At 45.7% G+C, this 22,766-nt stretch overlaps 16 non-coding genes and 2 pseudogenes across 16 annotated transcripts; all 18 read right to left on the bottom strand.

Annotated features, from left to right (window-relative positions):
* Window positions 1–384: 384 nt before the first annotated feature.
* On the bottom strand, window positions 385–575 carry LOC141215538 (U2 spliceosomal RNA). The gene has a single exon (XR_012284601.1). It is a non-coding gene; the product is annotated as a U2 spliceosomal RNA (small nuclear RNA).
* Window positions 576–1,697: 1,122 nt separating this feature from the next.
* On the bottom strand, window positions 1,698–1,892 carry LOC141216794 (U2 spliceosomal RNA). The gene has a single exon (XR_012285801.1). It is a non-coding gene; the product is annotated as a U2 spliceosomal RNA (small nuclear RNA).
* Window positions 1,893–2,667: 775 nt separating this feature from the next.
* LOC141216959 (U2 spliceosomal RNA) lies at window positions 2,668–2,759 on the bottom strand (annotated as a pseudogene).
* A 1,118-nt stretch (window positions 2,760–3,877) lies between these two features.
* On the bottom strand, window positions 3,878–4,068 carry LOC141215537 (U2 spliceosomal RNA). Its single transcript, XR_012284600.1, has one exon. It is a non-coding gene; the product is annotated as a U2 spliceosomal RNA (small nuclear RNA).
* Window positions 4,069–5,188: 1,120 nt separating this feature from the next.
* LOC141215536 (U2 spliceosomal RNA) lies at window positions 5,189–5,379 on the bottom strand. Its single transcript, XR_012284599.1, has one exon. It is a non-coding gene; the product is annotated as a U2 spliceosomal RNA (small nuclear RNA).
* A 1,121-nt stretch (window positions 5,380–6,500) lies between these two features.
* LOC141216793 (U2 spliceosomal RNA) lies at window positions 6,501–6,695 on the bottom strand. The gene has a single exon (XR_012285800.1). It is a non-coding gene; the product is annotated as a U2 spliceosomal RNA (small nuclear RNA).
* A 775-nt stretch (window positions 6,696–7,470) lies between these two features.
* Window positions 7,471–7,562, bottom strand: LOC141216958 (U2 spliceosomal RNA; annotated as a pseudogene).
* A 1,118-nt stretch (window positions 7,563–8,680) lies between these two features.
* LOC141215535 (U2 spliceosomal RNA) lies at window positions 8,681–8,871 on the bottom strand. The gene has a single exon (XR_012284598.1). It is a non-coding gene; the product is annotated as a U2 spliceosomal RNA (small nuclear RNA).
* A 1,121-nt stretch (window positions 8,872–9,992) lies between these two features.
* Window positions 9,993–10,183, bottom strand: LOC141215534 (U2 spliceosomal RNA). The gene has a single exon (XR_012284597.1). It is a non-coding gene; the product is annotated as a U2 spliceosomal RNA (small nuclear RNA).
* A 1,119-nt stretch (window positions 10,184–11,302) lies between these two features.
* Window positions 11,303–11,493, bottom strand: LOC141215533 (U2 spliceosomal RNA). The gene has a single exon (XR_012284596.1). It is a non-coding gene; the product is annotated as a U2 spliceosomal RNA (small nuclear RNA).
* Window positions 11,494–12,616: 1,123 nt separating this feature from the next.
* On the bottom strand, window positions 12,617–12,807 carry LOC141215532 (U2 spliceosomal RNA). Its single transcript, XR_012284595.1, has one exon. It is a non-coding gene; the product is annotated as a U2 spliceosomal RNA (small nuclear RNA).
* A 1,119-nt stretch (window positions 12,808–13,926) lies between these two features.
* Window positions 13,927–14,117, bottom strand: LOC141215531 (U2 spliceosomal RNA). The gene has a single exon (XR_012284594.1). It is a non-coding gene; the product is annotated as a U2 spliceosomal RNA (small nuclear RNA).
* A 1,123-nt stretch (window positions 14,118–15,240) lies between these two features.
* On the bottom strand, window positions 15,241–15,431 carry LOC141215530 (U2 spliceosomal RNA). The gene has a single exon (XR_012284593.1). It is a non-coding gene; the product is annotated as a U2 spliceosomal RNA (small nuclear RNA).
* A 1,124-nt stretch (window positions 15,432–16,555) lies between these two features.
* On the bottom strand, window positions 16,556–16,746 carry LOC141215528 (U2 spliceosomal RNA). The gene has a single exon (XR_012284591.1). It is a non-coding gene; the product is annotated as a U2 spliceosomal RNA (small nuclear RNA).
* A 1,114-nt stretch (window positions 16,747–17,860) lies between these two features.
* On the bottom strand, window positions 17,861–18,051 carry LOC141215527 (U2 spliceosomal RNA). Its single transcript, XR_012284590.1, has one exon. It is a non-coding gene; the product is annotated as a U2 spliceosomal RNA (small nuclear RNA).
* A 1,120-nt stretch (window positions 18,052–19,171) lies between these two features.
* On the bottom strand, window positions 19,172–19,362 carry LOC141215526 (U2 spliceosomal RNA). Its single transcript, XR_012284589.1, has one exon. It is a non-coding gene; the product is annotated as a U2 spliceosomal RNA (small nuclear RNA).
* A 1,124-nt stretch (window positions 19,363–20,486) lies between these two features.
* LOC141215524 (U2 spliceosomal RNA) lies at window positions 20,487–20,677 on the bottom strand. The gene has a single exon (XR_012284588.1). It is a non-coding gene; the product is annotated as a U2 spliceosomal RNA (small nuclear RNA).
* A 1,121-nt stretch (window positions 20,678–21,798) lies between these two features.
* LOC141215523 (U2 spliceosomal RNA) lies at window positions 21,799–21,989 on the bottom strand. The gene has a single exon (XR_012284587.1). It is a non-coding gene; the product is annotated as a U2 spliceosomal RNA (small nuclear RNA).
* Between the last annotated feature and the right edge of the window lie 777 nt (window positions 21,990–22,766).

The raw sequence follows: 22,766 nt of genomic DNA, 5'->3' as shown, positions 1-22,766 counted from the left end.
AGGGCATTTGCTAAATAGATGGTGTGTGTGCAACAATATACTGAAAGGTCAATTATATTGTGCAGCTTATCTCACCACCTGTAGTTATTTAGGTGAAAGCTCCAAAATGCTTGCCTAATATGTCTGTTTATCCAAAAGGAAGTATAGAGGGAGAGCTAGATAGATAGCATTGCATTACATTACATTACATGGCAATGCAATGCACAGTTGCTGAAGTTGAACCAAAATGAGCTTGTCATCTGGCTTCTGCAACTTTTAACATGAAAAATCCAATGAGGAGAAGAAAAGCAAAGCCAAAGAGTCCATCCCAAAATCCGACAAAGAAGCAAAATGAACAAAAAGCATTGAATTCAATTCTTTCTGATTTTAGAAACTGCATTAAAGAAGGGGTGCACCGGTCCTGGAGATACTGCAATACCAGGTCAATGCGTGGAGTGGACAGAGCAAGCTCTTTTTCCATCTCCCTGTTCTAAAAATCCATTTAATATATGGTCCCCAGATAGGGGACGTATCAGATATTAAACTGATAAGAACAGATACTACACTTGATCTTAGCCAAAAGGCCGAGAAGCGATAACCAGAATTGGTTTCCGACTACGGTGCCACCCAAGGATTCTGAAAAGTCCATTTGTGGAGATGGCCACCTGGACTCCCGTTAAGAAGACATGCTGTCAACCTCTAGATCCCTCACATGCCTGCACTTTTCGGCTTCCTGCTGCTGCAATCCACGCGTTTTAGATCTGCATAACTCCACCTCTTTTAGCACAGTACCCTCAACCCCCGGCTGTTCCCACCCGCCTCAACACCGTTGGAAGGGAGGAGAACCAATTAAGGCGGGGGGGGGGGGTGGAACGAGCAGCTGTCTACCCTTAGCAGGAGGGTTGCTGATTAATTACCTCTCCTGCTGCTGCTGCTGCTGGCTGTCCAGCAGCAGACTGAAGGTGGCTGCTGCTGTGCGCAGGTATATAAAGGCTCAGAGCCTATTATGACACGCGCAGCCAGCGTTCCATTGCCACATTCCGTCTACTGCAGGCGGGATACCTGGATGGCTGAATGTCACTGAGAAGCTCACAGAGACCGCCATAAGCAACAGTTTAAAAGAATGCCACAGACTAATCAACCAAACTTTTTGGGTTGGTTTCTCTTTTATAGTCTGCAGGCATTAAATGAAAGAAGTCAGTGTTCCAGCAGAGGGAGACAACGTTTCAGAAAAGGCATTGTAGCAAACCAAAAAAGAAATTTTAAGCGCAGCAGAGTAACCAGCTCACATACCTGTTAGCTCAGGTGAGTTTAAAAGGCTGCTGTTGATAACAAGGGCATTTGCTAAATAGATGGTGTATGTGCAACAATATACTGAAAGGTCAATTATATTGTGCAGCTTATCTCACCACCTGTAGTTATTTAGGTGAAAGCTCCAAAATGCTTGCCTAATATGTCTGTTTATCCAAAAGGAAGTATAGAGGGAGAGCTAGATAGATAGCATTGTATTACATTACATTACATGGCAATGCAATGCACAGTTGCTGAAGTTGAACCAAAATGAGCTTGTCATCTGGCTTCTGCAACTTTTAACATGAAAAATCAAATGAGGAGAAGAAAAGCAAAGCCAAAGAGTCCATCCCAAAATCCGACAAACAAGCAAAATGAACAAAAAGCATTGAATTCAATTCTTTCTGATTTTAGAAACTGCATTAAAGAAGGGGTGCACCGGTCCTGGAGATACTGCAATACCAGGTCAATGCGTGGAGTGGACAGAGCAAGCTCTTTTTCCATCTCCCTGTTCTAAAAATCCATTTAATATATGGTCCCCAGATAGGGGACGTATCAGATATTAAACTGATAAGAACAGATAAAAAAATATTTAAAGCCCGAATTCGTGTACAAAACCCGAGTGCGCTTAAAAAAGTGACAAGTGCCACAAAAAAAGTGCACTAGGATGCTGGTCTTCTTGAAACCCTCTCCAAAAGGAGAAGGGTCCCCCAAACCATTCCCCGTCCCTCCGAGCCAAAAGGCCACAGCGAGGAACAGGGACAAAAAGCCACCTCCAGCCGAAGCCAGAGGCGACCCAATCATACCCCCAGCACCTGCCCGAGTTCTCACCCGAACAAGGCACTGGGAGCCAAAGACTGTGCTCCCCTCCCGGAAGAGGGGAGCCAACAACGCTCTCCTCCCGAAAGAGGAGAGCCAGGGGGGTTCAGGGGGGAGCGGAACCTGATGGCCACACACTCCCCCCCTAGACCTGCCAAGAGAGGAACCCGTAAGGGAACCGCATCCCGACAAAATCCTAGTAGGACGTGACACACGTGAATAAGTGGACACACAGTGACAAAGAAATTAAATAAATAGTGAAGGTTTCACAGTATAATACTGCCCGGACCTTCAACCGGGAATTGAAAAATTCCCCATCCTAAGGCCAGAAGGCCCGGAATAAGGGTGTGTGCGAAGAAAGAAAATTTGAAGTGCTTGTGCAAATGTGCCATAAACTCAAGTGGGGTTCCCAATCCCAGTGAGTTAAGGCACCCCAGGGTCACCACTCCTGGGGCACTTCACACTTCGGGCTTTCGATCTTCCCCGGCCCAATGGCGTCGATCCTGGGGGGCCATGCTTTCCACCAGATGACTATATTAGCCACCTGGCGTACTAACAAGCGCCTAAACCCCAGTGTGCATAATGTATCAATCTACTAGGGCGGCCAACATCCAAAACCGCCTTTTCGAAAGATACTACACTTGATCTTAGCCAAAAGGCCGAGAAGCGATAACCAGAATTGGTTTCCGACTACGGTGCCACCCAAGGATTCTGAAAAGTCCATTTGTGGAGATGGCCACCTGGACTCCCGTTAAGAAGACATGCTGTCAACCTCTAGATCCCTCACATGCCTGCACTTTTCGGCTTGCTGCTGCTGCAATCCACGCGTTTTAGATCTGCATAACTCCACCTCTTTTAGCACAGTACCCTCAACCCCCGGCTGTTCCCACCCGCCTCAACACCGTTGGAAGGGAGGAGAACCAATTAAGGCGGGGGGGGGGGTGGAACGAGCAGCTGTCTACCCTTAGCAGGAGGGTTGCTGATTAATTACCTCTCCTGCTGCTGCTGCTGGCTGTCCAGCAGCAGACTGAAGGTGGCTGCTGCTGTGCGCAGTTATATAAAGGCTCAGAGCCTATTATGACACGCGCAGCCAGCGTTCCATTGCCACATTCCGTCTACTGCAGGCGGGATACCTGGATGGCTGAATGTCACTGAGAAGCTCACAGAGACCGCCATAAGCAACAGTTTAAAAGAATGCCACAGACTAATCAACCAAACTTTTTGGGTTGGTTTCTCTTTTATAGTCTGCAGGCATTAAATGAAAGAAGTCAGTGTTCCAGCAGAGGGAGACAACGTTTCAGAAAAGGCATTGTAGCAAACCAAAAAAGAAATTTTAAGCGCAGCAGAGTAACCAGCTCACATACCTGTTAGCTCAGGTGAGTTTAAAAGGCTGCTGTTGATAACAAGGGCATTTGCTAAATAGATGGTGTGTGTGCAACAATATACTGAAAGGTCAATTATATTGTGCAGCTTATCTCACCACCTGTAGTTATTTAGGTGAAAGCTCCAAAATGCTTGCCTAATATGTCTGTTTATCCAAAAGGAAGTATAGAGGGAGAGCTAGATAGATAGCATTGCATTACATTACATTACATGGCAATGCAATGCACAGTTGCTGAAGTTGAACCAAAATGAGCTTGTCATCTGGCTTCTGCAACTTTTAACATGAAAAATCCAATGAGGAGAAGAAAAGCAAAGCCAAAGAGTCCATCCCAAAATCCGACAAACAAGCAAAATGAACAAAAAGCATTGAATTCAATTCTTTCTGATTTTAGAAACTGCATTAAAGAAGGGGTGCACCGGTCCTGGAGATACTGCAATACCAGGTCAATGCGTGGAGTGGACAGAGCAAGCTCTTTTTCCATCTCCCTGTTCTAAAAATCCATTTAATATATGGTCCCCAGATAGGGGACGTATCAGATATTAAACTGATAAGAACAGATACTACACTTGATCTTAGCCAAAAGGCCGAGAAGCGATAACCAGAATTGGTTTCCGACTACGGTGCCACCCAAGGATTCTGAAAAGTCCATTTGTGGAGATGGCCACCTGGACTCCCGTTAAGAAGACATGCTGTCAACCTCTAGATCCCTCACATGCCTGCACTTTTCGGCTTGCTGCTGCTGCAATCCACGCGTTTTAGATCTGCATAACTCCACCTCTTTTAGCACAGTACCCTCAACCCCCGGCTGTTCCCACCCGCCTCAACACCGTTGGAAGGGAGGAGAACCAATTAAGGCGGGGGGGGGGTGGAACGAGCAGCTGTCTACCCTTAGCAGGAGGGTTGCTGATTAATTACCTCTCCTGCTGCTGCTGCTGCTGGCTGTCCAGCAGCAGACTGAAGGTGGCTGCTGCTGTGCGCAGGTATATAAAGGCTCAGAGCCTATTATGACACGCGCAGCCAGCGTTCCATTGCCACATTCCGTCTACTGCAGGCGGGATACCTGGATGGCTGAATGTCACTGAGAAGCTCACAGAGACCGCCATAAGCAACAGTTTAAAAGAATGCCACAGACTAATCAACCAAACTTTTTGGGTTGGTTTCTCTTTTATAGTCTGCAGGCATTAAATGAAAGAAGTCAGTGTTCCAGCAGAGGGAGACAACGTTTCAGAAAAGGCATTGTAGCAAACCAAAAAAGAAATTTTAAGCGCAGCAGAGTAACCAGCTCACATACCTGTTAGCTCAGGTGAGTTTAAAAGGCTGCTGTTGATAACAAGGGCATTTGCTAAATAGATGGTGTGTGTGCAACAATATACTGAAAGGTCAATTATATTGTGCAGCTTATCTCACCACCTGTAGTTATTTAGGTGAAAGCTCCAAAATGCTTGCCTAATATGTCTGTTTATCCAAAAGGAAGTATAGAGGGAGAGCTAGATAGATAGCATTGCATTACATTACATTACATGGCAATGCAATGCACAGTTGCTGAAGTTGAACCAAAATGAGCTTGTCATCTGGCTTCTGCAACTTTTAACATGAAAAATCCAATGAGGAGAAGAAAAGCAAAGCCAAAGAGTCCATCCCAAAATCCGACAAACAAGCAAAATGAACAAAAAGCATTGAATTCAATTCTTTCTGATTTTAGAAACTGCATTAAAGAAGGGGTGCACCGGTCCTGGAGATACTGCAATACCAGGTCAATGCGTGGAGTGGACAGAGCAAGCTCTTTTTCCATCTCCCTGTTCTAAAAATCCATTTAATATATGGTCCCCAGATAGGGGACGTATCAGATATTAAACTGATAAGAACAGATACTACACTTGATCTTAGCCAAAAGGCCGAGAAGCGATAACCAGAATTGGTTTCCGACTACGGTGCCACCCAAGGATTCTGAAAAGTCCATTTGTGGAGATGGCCACCTGGACTCCCGTTAAGAAGACATGCTGTCAACCTCTAGATCCCTCACATGCCTGCACTTTTCGGCTTGCTGCTGCTGCAATCCACGCGTTTTAGATCTGCATAACTCCACCTCTTTTAGCACAGTACCCTCAACCCCCGGCTGTTCCCACCCGCCTCAACACCGTTGGAAGGGAGGAGAACCAATTAAGGCGGGGGGGGGGGTGGAACGAGCAGCTGTCTACCCTTAGCAGGAGGGTTGCTGATTAATTACCTCTCCTGCTGCTGCTGCTGCTGGCTGTCCAGCAGCAGACTGAAGGTGGCTGCTGCTGTGCGCAGGTATATAAAGGCTCAGAGCCTATTATGACACGCGCAGCCAGCGTTCCATTGCCACATTCCGTCTACTGCAGGCGGGATACCTGGATGGCTGAATGTCACTGAGAAGCTCACAGAGACCGCCATAAGCAACAGTTTAAAAGAATGCCACAGACTAATCAACCAAACTTTTTGGGTTGGTTTCTCTTTTATAGTCTGCAGGCATTAAATGAAAGAAGTCAGTGTTCCAGCAGAGGGAGACAACGTTTCAGAAAAGGCATTGTAGCAAACCAAAAAAGAAATTTTAAGCGCAGCAGAGTAACCAGCTCACATACCTGTTAGCTCAGGTGAGTTTAAAAGGCTGCTGTTGATAACAAGGGCATTTGCTAAAAAGATGGTGTGTGTGCAACAATATACTGAAAGGTCAATTATATTGTGCAGCTTATCTCACCACCTGTAGTTATTTAGGTGAAAGCTCCAAAATGCTTGCCTAATATGTCTGTTTATCCAAAAGGAAGTATAGAGGGAGAGCTAGATAGATAGCATTGCATTACATTACATTACATGGCAATGCAATGCACAGTTGCTGAAGTTGAACCAAAATGAGCTTGTCATCTGGCTTCTGCAACTTTTAACATGAAAAATCCAATGAGGAGAAGAAAAGCAAAGCCAAAGAGTCCATCCCAAAATCCGACAAACAAGCAAAATGAACAAAAAGCATTGAATTCAATTCTTTCTGATTTTAGAAACTGCATTAAAGAAGGGGTGCACCGGTCCTGGAGATACTGCAATACCAGGTCAATGCGTGGAGTGGACAGAGCAAGCTCTTTTTCCATCTCCCTGTTCTAAAAATCCATTTAATATATGGTCCCCAGATAGGGGACGTATCAGATATTAAACTGATAAGAACAGATAAAAAAATATTTAAAGCCCGAATTCGTGTACAAAACCCGAGTGCGCTTAAAAAAGTGACAAGTGCCACAAAAAAAGTGCACTAGGATGCTGGTCTTCTTGAAACCCTCTCCAAAAGGAGAAGGGTCCCCCAAACCATTCCCCGTCCCTCCGAGCCAAAAGGCCACAGCGAGGAACAGGGACAAAAAGCCACCTCCAGCCGAAGCCAGAGGCGACCCAATCATACCCCCAGCACCTGCCCGAGTTCTCACCCGAACAAGGCACTGGGAGCCAAAGACTGTGCTCCCCTCCCGGAAGAGGGGAGCCAACAACGCTCTCCTCCCGAAAGAGGAGAGCCAGGGGGGTTCAGGGGGGAGCGGAACCTGATGGCCACACACTCCCCCCCTAGACCTGCCAAGAGAGGAACCCGTAAGGGAACCGCATCCCGACAAAATCCTAGTAGGACGTGACACACGTGAATAAGTGGACACACAGTGACAAAGAAATTAAATAAATAGTGAAGGTTTCACAGTATAATACTGCCCGGACCTTCAACCGGGAATTGAAAAATTCCCCATCCTAAGGCCAGAAGGCCCGGAATAAGGGTGTGTGCAAAGAAAGAAAATTTGAAGTGCTTGTGCAAATGTGCCATAAACTCAAGTGGGGTTCCCAATCCCAGTGAGTTAAGGCACCCCAGGGTCACCACTCCTGGGGCACTTCACACTTCGGGCTTTCGATCTTCCCCGGCCCAATGGCGTCGATCCTGGGGGGCCATGCTTTCCACCAGATGACTATATTAGCCACCTGGCGTACTAACAAGCGCCTAAACCCCAGTGTGCATAATGTATCAATCTACTAGGGCGGCCAACATCCAAAACCGCCTTTTCGAAAGATACTACACTTGATCTTAGCCAAAAGGCCGAGAAGCGATAACCAGAATTGGTTTCCGACTACGGTGCCACCCAAGGATTCTGAAAAGTCCATTTGTGGAGATGGCCACCTGGACTCCCGTTAAGAAGACATGCTGTCAACCTCTAGATCCCTCACATGCCTGCACTTTTCGGCTTGCTGCTGCTGCAATCCACGCGTTTTAGATCTGCATAACTCCACCTCTTTTAGCACAGTACCCTCAACCCCCGGCTGTTCCCACCCGCCTCAACACCGTTGGAAGGGAGGAGAACCAATTAAGGCGGGGGGGGGGGTGGAACGAGCAGCTGTCTACCCTTAGCAGGAGGGTTGCTGATTAATTACCTCTCCTGCTGCTGCTGCTGGCTGTCCAGCAGCAGACTGAAGGTGGCTGCTGCTGTGCGCAGGTATATAAAGGCTCAGAGCCTATTATGACACGCGCAGCCAGCGTTCCATTGCCACATTCCGTCTACTGCAGGCGGGATACCTGGATGGCTGAATGTCACTGAGAAGCTCACAGAGACCGCCATAAGCAACAGTTTAAAAGAATGCCACAGACTAATCAACCAAACTTTTTGGGTTGGTTTCTCTTTTATAGTCTGCAGGCATTAAATGAAAGAAGTCAGTGTTCCAGCAGAGGGAGACAACGTTTCAGAAAAGGCATTGTAGCAAACCAAAAAAGAAATTTTAAGCGCAGCAGAGTAACCAGCTCACATACCTGTTAGCTCAGGTGAGTTTAAAAGGCTGCTGTTGATAACAAGGGCATTTGCTAAATAGATGGTGTGTGTGCAACAATATACTGAAAGGTCAATTATATTGTGCAGCTTATCTCACCACCTGTAGTTATTTAGGTGAAAGCTCCAAAATGCTTGCCTAATATGTCTGTTTATCCAAAAGGAAGTATAGAGGGAGAGCTAGATAGATAGCATTGCATTACATTACATTACATGGCAATGCAATGCACAGTTGCTGAAGTTGAACCAAAATGAGCTTGTCATCTGGCTTCTGCAACTTTTAACATGAAAAATCCAATGAGGAGAAGAAAAGCAAAGCCAAAGAGTCCATCCCAAAATCCGACAAACAAGCAAAATGAACAAAAAGCATTGAATTCAATTCTTTCTGATTTTAGAAACTGCATTAAAGAAGGGGTGCACCGGTCCTGGAGATACTGCAATACCAGGTCAATGCGTGGAGTGGACAGAGCAAGCTCTTTTTCCATCTCCCTGTTCTAAAAATCCATTTAATATATGGTCCCCAGATAGGGGACGTATCAGATATTAAACTGATAAGAACAGATACTACACTTGATCTTAGCCAAAAGGCCGAGAAGCGATAACCAGAATTGGTTTCCGACTACGGTGCCACCCAAGGATTCTGAAAAGTCCATTTGTGGAGATGGCCACCTGGACTCCCGTTAAGAAGACATGCTGTCAACCTCTAGATCCCTCACATGCCTGCACTTTTCGGCTTGCTGCTGCTGCAATCCACGCGTTTTAGATCTGCATAACTCCACCTCTTTTAGCACAGTACCCTCAACCCCCGGCTGTTCCCACCCGCCTCAACACCGTTGGAAGGGAGGAGAACCAATTAAGGCGGGGGGGGGGGTGGAACGAGCAGCTGTCTACCCTTAGCAGGAGGGTTGCTGATTAATTACCTCTCCTGCTGCTGCTGCTGCTGGCTGTCCAGCAGCAGACTGAAGGTGGCTGCTGCTGTGCGCAGGTATATAAAGGCTCAGAGCCTATTATGACACGCGCAGCCAGCGTTCCATTGCCACATTCCGTCTACTGCAGGCGGGATACCTGGATGGCTGAATGTCACTGAGAAGCTCACAGAGACCGCCATAAGCAACAGTTTAAAAGAATGCCACAGACTAATCAACCAAACTTTTTGGGTTGGTTTCTCTTTTATAGTCTGCAGGCATTAAATGAAAGAAGTCAGTGTTCCAGCAGAGGGAGACAACGTTTCAGAAAAGGCATTGTAGCAAACCAAAAAAGAAATTTTAAGCGCAGCAGAGTAACCAGCTCACATACCTGTTAGCTCAGGTGAGTTTAAAAGGCTGCTGTTGATAACAAGGGCATTTGCTAAATAGATGGTGTGTGTGCAACAATATACTGAAAGGTCAATTATATTGTGCAGCTTATCTCACCACCTGTAGTTATTTAGGTGAAAGCTCCAAAATGCTTGCCTAATATGTCTGTTTATCCAAAAGGAAGTATAGAGGGAGAGCTAGATAGATAGCATTGCATTACATTACATTACATGGCAATGCAATGCACAGTTGCTGAAGTTGAACCAAAATGAGCTTGTCATCTGGCTTCTGCAACTTTTAACATGAAAAATCCAATGAGGAGAAGAAAAGCAAAGCCAAAGAGTCCATCCCAAAATCCGACAAACAAGCAAAATGAACAAAAAGCATTGAATTCAATTCTTTCTGATTTTAGAAACTGCATTAAAGAAGGGGTGCACCGGTCCTGGAGATACTGCAATACCAGGTCAATGCGTGGAGTGGACAGAGCAAGCTCTTTTTCCATCTCCCTGTTCTAAAAATCCATTTAATATATGGTCCCCAGATAGGGGACGTATCAGATATTAAACTGATAAGAACAGATACTACACTTGATCTTAGCCAAAAGGCCGAGAAGCGATAACCAGAATTGGTTTCCGACTACGGTGCCACCCAAGGATTCTGAAAAGTCCATTTGTGGAGATGGCCACCTGGACTCCCGTTAAGAAGACATGCTGTCAACCTCTAGATCCCTCACATGCCTGCACTTTTCGGCTTGCTGCTGCTGCAATCCACGCGTTTTAGATCTGCATAACTCCACCTCTTTTAGCACAGTACCCTCAACCCCCGGCTGTTCCCACCCGCCTCAACACCGTTGGAAGGGAGGAGAACCAATTAAGGCGGGGGGGGGTGGAACGAGCAGCTGTCTACCCTTAGCAGGAGGGTTGCTGATTAATTACCTCTCCTGCTGCTGCTGCTGCTGGCTGTCCAGCAGCAGACTGAAGGTGGCTGCTGCTGTGCGCAGGTATATAAAGGCTCAGAGCCTATTATGACACGCGCAGCCAGCGTTCCATTGCCACATTCCGTCTACTGCAGGCGGGATACCTGGATGGCTGAATGTCACTGAGAAGCTCACAGAGACCGCCATAAGCAACAGTTTAAAAGAATGCCACAGACTAATCAACCAAACTTTTTGGGTTGGTTTCTCTTTTATAGTCTGCAGGCATTAAATGAAAGAAGTCAGTGTTCCAGCAGAGGGAGACAACGTTTCAGAAAAGGCATTGTAGCAAACCAAAAAAGAAATTTTAAGCGCAGCAGAGTAACCAGCTCACATACCTGTTAGCTCAGGTGAGTTTAAAAGGCTGCTGTTGATAACAAGGGCATTTGCTAAATAGATGGTGTGTGTGCAACAATATACTGAAAGGTCAATTATATTGTGCAGCTTATCTCACCACCTGTAGTTATTTAGGTGAAAGCTCCAAAATGCTTGCCTAATATGTCTGTTTATCCAAAAGGAAGTATAGAGGGAGAGCTAGATAGATAGCATTGCATTACATTACATTACATGGCAATGCAATGCACAGTTGCTGAAGTTGAACCAAAATGAGCTTGTCATCTGGCTTCTGCAACTTTTAACATGAAAAATCCAATGAGGAGAAGAAAAGCAAAGCCAAAGAGTCCATCCCAAAATCCGACAAACAAGCAAAATGAACAAAAAGCATTGAATTCAATTCTTTCTGATTTTAGAAACTGCATTAAAGAAGGGGTGCACCGGTCCTGGAGATACTGCAATACCAGGTCAATGCGTGGAGTGGACAGAGCAAGCTCTTTTTCCATCTCCCTGTTCTAAAAATCCATTTAATATATGGTCCCCAGATAGGGGACGTATCAGATATTAAACTGATAAGAACAGATACTACACTTGATCTTAGCCAAAAGGCCGAGAAGCGATAACCAGAATTGGTTTCCGACTACGGTGCCACCCAAGGATTCTGAAAAGTCCATTTGTGGAGATGGCCACCTGGACTCCCGTTAAGAAGACATGCTGTCAACCTCTAGATCCCTCACATGCCTGCACTTTTCGGCTTGCTGCTGCTGCAATCCACGCGTTTTAGATCTGCATAACTCCACCTCTTTTAGCACAGTACCCTCAACCCCCGGCTGTTCCCACCCGCCTCAACACCGTTGGAAGGGAGGAGAACCAATTAAGGCGGGGGGGGGGTGGAACGAGCAGCTGTCTACCCTTAGCAGGAGGGTTGCTGATTAATTACCTCTCCTGCTGCTGCTGCTGCTGGCTGTCCAGCAGCAGACTGAAGGTGGCTGCTGCTGTGCGCAGGTATATAAAGGCTCAGAGCCTATTATGACACGCGCAGCCAGCGTTCCATTGCCACATTCCGTCTACTGCAGGCGGGATACCTGGATGGCTGAATGTCACTGAGAAGCTCACAGAGACCGCCATAAGCAACAGTTTAAAAGAATGCCACAGACTAATCAACCAAACTTTTTGGGTTGGTTTCTCTTTTATAGTCTGCAGGCATTAAATGAAAGAAGTCAGTGTTCCAGCAGAGGGAGACAACGTTTCAGAAAAGGCATTGTAGCAAACCAAAAAAAAATAAATTTTAAGCGCAGCAGAGTAACCAGCTCACATACCTGTTAGCTCAGGTGAGTTTAAAAGGCTGCTGTTGATAACAAGGGCATTTGCTAAATAGATGGTGTGTGTGCAACAATATACTGAAAGGTCAATTATATTGTGCAGCTTATCTCACCACCTGTAGTTATTTAGGTGAAAGCTCCAAAATGCTTGCCTAATATGTCTGTTTATCCAAAAGGAAGTATAGAGGGAGAGCTAGATAGATAGCATTGCATTACATTACATTACATGGCAATGCAATGCACAGTTGCTGAAGTTGAACCAAAATGAGCTTGTCATCTGGCTTCTGCAACTTTTAACATGAAAAATCAAATGAGGAGAAGAAAAGCAAAGCCAAAGAGTCCATCCCAAAATCCGACAAACAAGCAAAATGAACAAAAAGCATTGAATTCAATTCTTTCTGATTTTAGAAACTGCATTAAAGAAGGGGTGCACCGGTCCTGGAGATACTGCAATACCAGGTCAATGCGTGGAGTGGACAGAGCAAGCTCTTTTTCCATCTCCCTGTTCTAAAAATCCATTTAATATATGGTCCCCAGATAGGGGACGTATCAGATATTAAACTGATAAGAACAGATACTACACTTGATCTTAGCCAAAAGGCCGAGAAGCGATAACCAGAATTGGTTTCCGACTACGGTGCCACCCAAGGATTCTGAAAAGTCCATTTGTGGAGATGGCCACCTGGACTCCCGTTAAGAAGACATGCTGTCAACCTCTAGATCCCTCACATGCCTGCACTTTTCGGCTTGCTGCTGCTGCAATCCACGCGTTTTAGATCTGCATAACTCCACCTCTTTTAGCACAGTACCCTCAACCCCCGGCTGTTCCCACCCGCCTCAACACCGTTGGAAGGGAGGAGAACCAATTAAGGCGGGGGGGGGTGGAACGAGCAGCTGTCTACCCTTAGCAGGAGGGTTGCTGATTAATTACCTCTCCTGCTGCTGCTGCTGCTGGCTGTCCAGCAGCAGACTGAAGGTGGCTGCTGCTGTGCGCAGGTATATAAAGGCTCAGAGCCTATTATGACACGCGCAGCCAGCGTTCCATTGCCACATTCCGTCTACTGCAGGCGGGATACCTGGATGGCTGAATGTCACTGAGAAGCTCACAGAGACCGCCATAAGCAACAGTTTAAAAGAATGCCACAGACTAATCAACCAAACTTTTTGGGTTGGTTTCTCTTTTATAGTCTGCAGGCATTAAATGAAAGAAGTCAGTGTTCCAGCAGAGGGAGACAACGTTTCAGAAAAGGCATTGTAGCAAACCAAAAAAGAAATTTTAAGCGCAGCAGAGTAACCAGCTCACATACCTGTTAGCTCAGGTGAGTTTAAAAGGCTGCTGTTGATAACAAGGGCATTTGCTAAATAGATGGTGTGTGTGCAACAATATACTGAAAGGTCAATTATATTGTGCAGCTTATCTCACCACCTGTAGTTATTTAGGTGAAAGCTCCAAAATGCTTGCCTAATATGTCTGTTTATCCAAAAGGAAGTATAGAGGGAGAGCTAGATAGATAGCATTGCATTACATTACATTACATGGCAATGCAATGCACAGTTGCTGAAGTTGAACCAAAATGAGCTTGTCATCTGGCTTCTGCAACTTTTAACATGAAAAATCCAATGAGGAGAAGAAAAGCAAAGCCAAAGAGTCCATCCCAAAATCCGACAAACAAGCAAAATGAACAAAAAGCATTGAATTCAATTCTTTCTGATTTTAGAAACTGCATTAAAGAAGGGGTGCACCGGTCCTGGAGATACTGCAATACCAGGTCAATGCGTGGAGTGGACAGAGCAAGCTCTTTTTCCATCTCCCTGTTCTAAAAATCCATTTAATATATGGTCCCCAGATAGGGGACGTATCAGATATTAAACTGATAAGAACAGATACTACACTTGATCTTAGCCAAAAGGCCGAGAAGCGATAACCAGAATTGGTTTCCGACTACGGTGCCACCCAAGGATTCTGAAAAGTCCATTTGTGGAGATGGCCACCTGGACTCCCGTTAAGAAGACATGCTGTCAACCTCTAGATCCCTCACATGCCTGCACTTTTCGGCTTGCTGCTGCTGCAATCCACGCGTTTTAGATCTGCATAACTCCACCTCTTTTAGCACAGTACCCTCAACCCCCGGCTGTTCCCACCCGCCTCAACACCGTTGGAAGGGAGGAGAACCAATTAAGGCGGGGGGGGGGGGGTGGAACGAGCAGCTGTCTACCCTTAGCAGGAGGGTTGCTGATTAATTACCTCTCCTGCTGCTGCTGCTGCTGGCTGTCCAGCAGCAGACTGAAGGTGGCTGCTGCTGTGCGCAGGTATATAAAGGCTCAGAGCCTATTATGACACGCGCAGCCAGCGTTCCATTGCCACATTCCGTCTACTGCAGGCGGGATACCTGGATGGCTGAATGTCACTGAGAAGCTCACAGAGACCGCCATAAGCAACAGTTTAAAAGAATGCCACAGACTAATCAACCAAACTTTTTGGGTTGGTTTCTCTTTTATAGTCTGCAGGCATTAAATGAAAGAAGTCAGTGTTCCAGCAGAGGGAGACAACGTTTCAGAAAAGGCATTGTAGCAAACCAAAAAAGAAATTTTAAGCGCAGCAGAGTAACCAGCTCACATACCTGTTAGCTCAGGTGAGTTTAAAAGGCTGCTGTTGATAACAAGGGCATTTGCTAAATAGATGGTGTGTGTGCAACAATATACTGAAAGGTCAATTATATTGTGCAGCTTATCTCACCACCTGTAGTTATTTAGGTGAAAGCTCCAAAATGCTTGCCTAATATGTCTGTTTATCCAAAAGGAAGTATAGAGGGAGAGCTAGATAGATAGCATTGCATTACATTACATTACATGGCAATGCAATGCACAGTTGCTGAAGTTGAACCAAAATGAGCTTGACATCTGGCTTCTGCAACTTTTAACATGAAAAATCCAATGAGGAGAAGAAAAGCAAAGCCAAAGAGTCCATCCCAAAATCCGACAAACAAGCAAAATGAACAAAAAGCATTGAATTCAATTCTTTCTGATTTTAGAAACTGCATTAAAGAAGGGGTGCACCGGTCCTGGAGATACTGCAATACCAGGTCAATGCGTGGAGTGGACAGAGCAAGCTCTTTTTCCATCTCCCTGTTCTAAAAATCCATTTAATATATGGTCCCCAGATAGGGGACGTATCAGATATTAAACTGATAAGAACAGATACTACACTTGATCTTAGCCAAAAGGCCGAGAAGCGATAACCAGAATTGGTTTCCAACTACGGTGCCACCCAAGGATTCTGAAAAGTCCATTTGTGGAGATGGCCACCTGGACTCCCGTTAAGAAGACATGCTGTCAACCTCTAGATCCCTCACATGCCTGCACTTTTCGGCTTGCTGCTGCTGCAATCCACGCGTTTTAGATCTGCATAACTCCACCTCTTTTAGCACAGTACCCTCAACCCCCGGCTGTTCCCACCCGCCTCAACACCGTTGGAAGGGAGGAGAACCAATTAAGGCGGGGGGGGGGGGGGTGGAACGAGCAGCTGTCTACCCTTAGCAGGAGGGTTGCTGATTAATTACCTCTCCTGCTGCTGCTGCTGCTGGCTGTCCAGCAGCAGACTGAAGGTGGCTGCTGCTGTGTGCAGGTATATAAAGGCTCAGAGCCTATTATGACACGCGCAGCCAGCGTTCCATTGCCACATTCCGTCTACTGCAGGCGGGATACCTGGATGGCTGAATGTCACTGAGAAGCTCACAGAGACCGCCATAAGCAACAGTTTAAAAGAATGCCACAGACTAATCAACCAAACTTTTTGGGTTGGTTTCTCTTTTATAGTCTGCAGGCATTAAATGAAAGAAGTCAGTGTTCCAGCAGAGGGAGACAACGTTTCAGAAAAGGCATTGTAGCAAACCAAAAAAGAAATTTTAAGCGCAGCAGAGTAACCAGCGCACATACCTGTTAGCTCAGGTGAGTTTAAAAGGCTGCTGTTGATAACAAGGGCATTTGCTAAATAGATGGTGTGTGTGCAACAATATACTGAAAGGTCAATTATATTGTGCAGCTTATCTCACCACCTGTAGTTATTTAGGTGAAAGCTCCAAAATGCTTGCCTAATATGTCTGTTTATCCAAAAGGAAGTATAGAGGGAGAGCTAGATAGATAGCATTGCATTACATTACATTACATGGCAATGCAATGCACAGTTGCTGAAGTTGAACCAAAATGAGCTTGTCATCTGGCTTCTGCAACTTTTAACATGAAAAATCCAATGAGGAGAAGAAAAGCAAAGCCAAAGAGTCCATCCCAAAATCCGACAAACAAGCAAAATGAACAAAAAGCATTGAATTCAATTCTTTCTGATTTTAGAAACTGCATTAAAGAAGGGGTGCACCGGTCCTGGAGATACTGCAATACCAGGTCAATGCGTGGAGTGGACAGAGCAAGCTCTTTTTCCATCTCCCTGTTCTAAAAATCCATTTAATATATGGTCCCCAGATAGGGGACGTATCAGATATTAAACTGATAAGAACAGATACTACACTTGATCTTAGCCAAAAGGCCGAGAAGCGATAACCAGAATTGGTTTCCGACTACGGTGCCACCCAAGGATTCTGAAAAGTCCATTTGTGGAGATGGCCACCTGGACTCCCGTTAAGAAGACATGCTGTCAACCTCTAGATCCCTCACATGCCTGCACTTTTCGGCTTGCTGCTGCTGCAATCCACGCGTTTTAGATCTGCATAACTCCACCTCTTTTAGCACAGTACCCTCAACCCCCGGCTGTTCCCACCCGCCTCAACACCGTTGGAAGGGAGGAGAACCAATTAAGGCGGGGGGGGGTGGAACGAGCAGCTGTCTACCCTTAGCAGGAGGGTTGCTGATTAATTACCTCTCCTGCTGCTGCTGCTGCTGGCTGTCCAGCAGCAGACTGAAGGTGGCTGCTGCTGTGCGCAGGTATATAAAGGCTCAGAGCCTATTATGACACGCGCAGCCAGCGTTCCATTGCCACATTCCGTCTACTGCAGGCGGGATACCTGGATGGCTGAATGTCACTGAGAAGCTCACAGAGACCGCCATAAGCAACAGTTTAAAAGAATGCCACAGACTAATCAACCAAACTTTTTGGGTTGGTTTCTCTTTTATAGTCTGCAGGCATTAAATGAAAGAAGTCAGTGTTCCAGCAGAGGGAGACAACGTTTCAGAAAAGGCATTGTAGCAAACCAAAAAAGAAATTTTAAGCGCAGCAGAGTAACCAGCTCACATACCTGTTAGCTCAGGTGAGTTTAAAAGGCTGCTGTTGATAACAAGGGCATTTGCTAAATAGATGGTGTGTGTGCAACAATATACTGAAAGGTCAATTATATTGTGCAGCTTATCTCACCACCTGTAGTTATTTAGGTGAAAGCTCCAAAATGCTTGCCTAATATGTCTGTTTATCCAAAAGGAAGTATAGAGGGAGAGCTAGATAGATAGCATTGCATTACATTACATGGCAATGCAATGCACAGTTGCTGAAGTTGAACCAAAATGAGCTTGTCATCTGGCTTCTGCAACTTTTAACATGAAAAATCCAATGAGGAGAAGAAAAGCAAAGCCAAAGAGTCCATCCCAAAATCCGACAAACAAGCAAAATGAACAAAAAGCATTGAATTCAATTCTTTCTGATTTTAGAAACTGCATTAAAGAAGGGGTGCACCGGTCCTGGAGATACTGCAATACCAGGTCAATGCGTGGAGTGGACAGAGCAAGCTCTTTTTCCATCTCCCTGTTCTAAAAATCCATTTAATATATGGTCCCCAGATAGGGGACGTATCAGATATTAAACTGATAAGAACAGATACTACACTTGATCTTAGCCAAAAGGCCGAGAAGCGATAACCAGAATTGGTTTCCGACTACGGTGCCACCCAAGGATTCTGAAAAGTCCATTTGTGGAGATGGCCACCTGGACTCCCGTTAAGAAGACATGCTGTCAACCTCTAGATCCCTCACATGCCTGCACTTTTCGGCTTGCTGCTGCTGCAATCCACGCGTTTTAGATCTGCATAACTCCACCTCTTTTAGCACAGTACCCTCAACCCCCGGCTCTTCCCACCCACCTCAACACCGTTGGAAGGGAGGAGAACCAATTAAGGCGGGGGGGGGGTGGAACGAGCAGCTGTCTACCCTTAGCAGGAGGGTTGCTGATTAATTACCTCTCCTGCTGCTGCTGCTGCTGGCTGTCCAGCAGCAGACTGAAGGTGGCTGCTGCTGTGCGCAGGTATATAAAGGCTCAGAGCCTATTATGACACGCGCAGCCAGCGTTCCATTGCCACATTCCGTCTACTGCAGGCGGGATACCTGGATGGCTGAATGTCACTGAGAAGCTCACAGAGACCGCCATAAGCAACAGTTTAAAAGAATGCCACAGACTAATCAACCAAACTTTTTGGGTTGGTTTCTCTTTTATAGTCTGCAGGCATTAAATGAAAGAAGTCAGTGTTCCAGCAGAGGGAGACAACGTTTCAGAAAAGGCATTGTAGCAAACCAAAAAAGAAATTTTAAGCGCAGCAGAGTAACCAGCTCACATACCTGTTAGCTCAGGTGAGTTTAAAAGGCTGCTGTTGATAACAAGGGCATTTGCTAAATAGATGGTGTGTGTGCAACAATATACTGAAAGGTCAATTATATTGTGCAGCTTATCTCACCACCTGTAGTTATTTAGGTGAAAGCTCCAAAATGCATGCCTAATATGTCTGTTTATCCAAAAGGAAGTATAGAGGGAGAGCTAGATAGATAGCATTGCATTACATTACATTACATGGCAATGCAATGCACAGTTGCTGAAGTTGAACCAAAATGAGCTTGTCATCTGGCTTCTGCAACTTTTAACATGAAAAATCCAATGAGGAGAAGAAAAGCAAAGCCAAAGAGTCCATCCCAAAATCCGACAAACAAGCAAAATGAACAAAAAGCATTGAATTCAGTTCTTTCTGATTTTAGAAACTGCATTAAAGAAGGGGTGCACCGGTCCTGGAGATACTGCAATACCAGGTCAATGCGTGGAGTGGACAGAGCAAGCTCTTTTTCCATCTCCCTGTTCTAAAAATCCATTTAATATATGGTCCCCAGATAGGGGACGTATCAGATATTAAACTGATAAGAACAGATACTACACTTGATCTTAGCCAAAAGGCCGAGAAGCGATAACCAGAATTGGTTTCCGACTACGGTGCCACCCAAGGATTCTGAAAAGTCCATTTGTGGAGATGGCCACCTGGACTCCCGTTAAGAAGACATGCTGTCAACCTCTAGATCCCTCACATGCCTGCACTTTTCGGCTTGCTGCTGCTGCAATCCACGCGTTTTAGATCTGCATAACTCCACCTCTTTTAGCACAGTACCCTCAACCCCCGGCTGTTCCCACCCGCCTCAACACCGTTGGAAGGGAGGAGAACCAATTAAGGCGGGGGGGGGGTGGAACGAGCAGCTGTCTACCCTTAGCAGGAGGGTTGCTGATTAATTACCTCTCCTGCTGCTGCTGCTGCTGGCTGTCCAGCAGCAGACTGAAGGTGGCTGCTGCTGTGCGCAGGTATATAAAGGCTCAGAGCCTATTATGACACGCGCAGCCAGCGTTCCATTGCCACATTCCGTCTACTGCAGGCAGGATACCTGGATGGCTGAATGTCACTGAGAAGCTCACAGAGACCGCCATAAGCAACAGTTTAAAAGAATGCCACAGACTAATCAACCAAACTTTTTGGGTTGATTTATATTTTATAGTCTGCAGGCATTAAATGAAAGAAGTCAGTGTTCCAGCAGAGGGAGACAACGTTTCAGAAAAGGCATTGTAGCAAACCAAAAAAGAAATTTTAAGCGCAGCAGAGTAACCAGCTCACATACCTGTTAGCTCAGGTGAGTTTAAAAGGCTGCTGTTGATAACAAGGGCATTTGCTAAATAGATGGTGTGTGTGCAACAATATACTGAAAGGTCAATTATATTGTGCAGCTTATCTCACCACCTGTAGTTATTTAGGTGAAAGCTCCAAAATGCTTGCCTAATATGTCTGTTTATCCAAAAGGAAGTATAGAGGGAGAGCTAGATAGATAGCATTGCATTACATTACATTACATGGCAATGCAATGCACAGTTGCTGAAGTTGAACCAAAATGAGCTTGTCATCTGGCTTCTGCAACTTTTAACATGAAAAATCCAATGAGGAGAAGAAAAGCAAAGCCAAAGAAAGAGTCCATCCCAAAATCCGACAAACAAGCAAAATGAACAAAAAGCATTGAATTCAATTCTTTCTGATTTTAGAAACTGCATTAAAGAAGGGGTGCACCGGTCCTGGAGATACTGCAATACCAGGTCAATGCGTGGAGTGGACAGAGCAAGCTCTTTTTCCATCTCCCTGTTCTAAAAATCCATTTAATATATGGTCCCCAGATAGGGGACGTATCAGATATTAAACTGATAAGAACAGATACTACACTTGATCTTAGCCAAAAGGCCGAGAAGCGATAACCAGAATTGGTTTCCGACTACGGTGCCACCCAAGGATTCTGAAAAGTCCATTTGTGGAGATGGCCACCTGGACTCCCGTTAAGAAGACATGCTGTCAACCTCTAGATCCCTCACATGCCTGCACTTTTCGGCTTGCTGCTGCTGCAATCCACGCGTTTTAGATCTGCATAACTCCACCTCTTTTAGCACAGTACCCTCAACCCCCGGCTGTTCCCACCCGCCTCAACACCGTTGGAAGGGAGGAGAACCAATTAAGGCGGGGGGGGGGGTGGAACGAGCAGCTGTCTACCCTTAGCAGGAGGGTTGCTGATTAATTACCTCTCCTGCTGCTGCTGCTGCTGGCTGTCCAGCAGCAGACTGAAGGTGGCTGCTGCTGTGCGCAGGTATATAAAGGCTCAGAGCCTATTATGACACGCGCAGCCAGCGTTCCATTGCCACATTCCGTCTACTGCAGGCGGGATACCTGGATGGCTGAATGTCACTGAGAAGCTCACAGAGACCGCCATAAGCAACAGTTTAAAAGAATGCCACAGACTAATCAACCAAACTTTTTGGGTTGGTTTCTCTTTTATAGTCTGCAGGCATTAAACGAAAGAAGTCAGTGTTCCAGCAGAGGGAGACAACGTTTCAGAAAAGGCATTGTAGCAAACCAAAAAAGAAATTTTAAGCGCAGCAGAGTAACCAGCTCACATACCTGTTAGCTCAGGTGAGTTTAAAAGGCTGCTGTTGATAACAAGGGCATTTGCTAAATAGATGGTGTGTGTGCAACAATATACTGAAAGGTCAATTATATTGTGCAGCTTATCTCACCACCTGTAGTTATTTAGGTGAAAGCTCCAAAATGCTTGCCTAATATGTCTGTTTATCCAAAAGGAAGTATAGAGGGAGAGCTAGATAGATAGCATTGCATTACATTACATTACATGGCAATGCAATGCACAGTTGCTGAAGTTGAACCAAAATGAGCTTGTCATCTGGCTTCTGCAACTTTTAACATGAAAAATCCAATGAGGAGAAGAAAAGCAAAGCCAAAGAGTCCATCCCAAAATCCGACAAACAAGCAAAATGAACAAAAAGCATTGAATTCAATTCTTTCTGATTTTAGAAACTGCATTAAAGAAGGGGTGCACCGGTCCTGGAGATACTGCAATACCAGGTCAATGCGTGGAGTGGACAGAGCAAGCTCTTTTTCCATCTCCCTGTTCTAAAAATCCATTTAATATATGGTCCCCAGATAGGGGACGTATCAGATATTAAACTGATAAGAACAGATACTACACTTGATCTTAGCCAAAAGGCCGAGAAGCGATAACCAGAATTGGTTTCCGACTACGGTGCCACCCAAGGATTCTGAAAAGTCCATTTGTGGAGATGGCCACCTGGACTCCCGTTAAGAAGACATGCTGTCAACCTCTAGATCCCTCACATGCCTGCACTTTTCGGCTTGCTGCTGCTGCAATCCACGCGTTTTAGATCTGCATAACTCCACCTCTTTTAGCACAGTACCCTCAACCCCCGGCTGTTCCCACCCGCCTCAACACCGTTGGAAGGGAGGAGAACCAATTAAGGCGGGGGGGGGGGTGGAACGAGCAGCTGTCTACCCTTAGCAGGAGGGTTGCTGATTAATTACCTCTCCTGCTGCTGCTGCTGCTGGCTGTCCAGCAGCAGACTGAAGGTGGCTGCTGCTGTGCGCAGGTATATAAAGGCTCAGAGCCTATTATGACACGCGCAGCCAGCGTTCCATTGCCACATTCCGTCTACTGCAGGCGGGATACCTGGATGGCTGAATGTCACTGAGAAGCTCACAGAGACCGCCATAAGCAACAGTTTAAAAGAATGCCACAGACTAATCAACCAAACTTTTTGGGTTGGTTTCTCTTTTATAGTCTGCAGGCATTAAATGAAAGAAGTCAGTGTTCCAGCAGAGGGAGACAACGTTTCAGGAAAGGCATTGTAGCAAACCAAAAAAGAAATTTTAAGCGCAGCAGAGTAACCAGCTCACATACCTGTTAGCTCAGGTGAGTTTAAAAGGCTGCTGTTGATAACAAGGGCATTTGCTAAATAGATGGTGTGTGTGCAACAATATA

The sequence above is a fragment of the Phyllobates terribilis genome, unplaced genomic scaffold (genome assembly GCF_046119375.1).
Source record: "Phyllobates terribilis strain yellow unplaced genomic scaffold, ASM4611937v1 Scaffold_236__1_contigs__length_3049075, whole genome shotgun sequence".
NCBI lineage: Eukaryota > Metazoa > Chordata > Amphibia > Anura > Dendrobatidae > Phyllobates > Phyllobates terribilis.
This window is presented reverse-complemented; position numbering and strand designations above follow the sequence as displayed.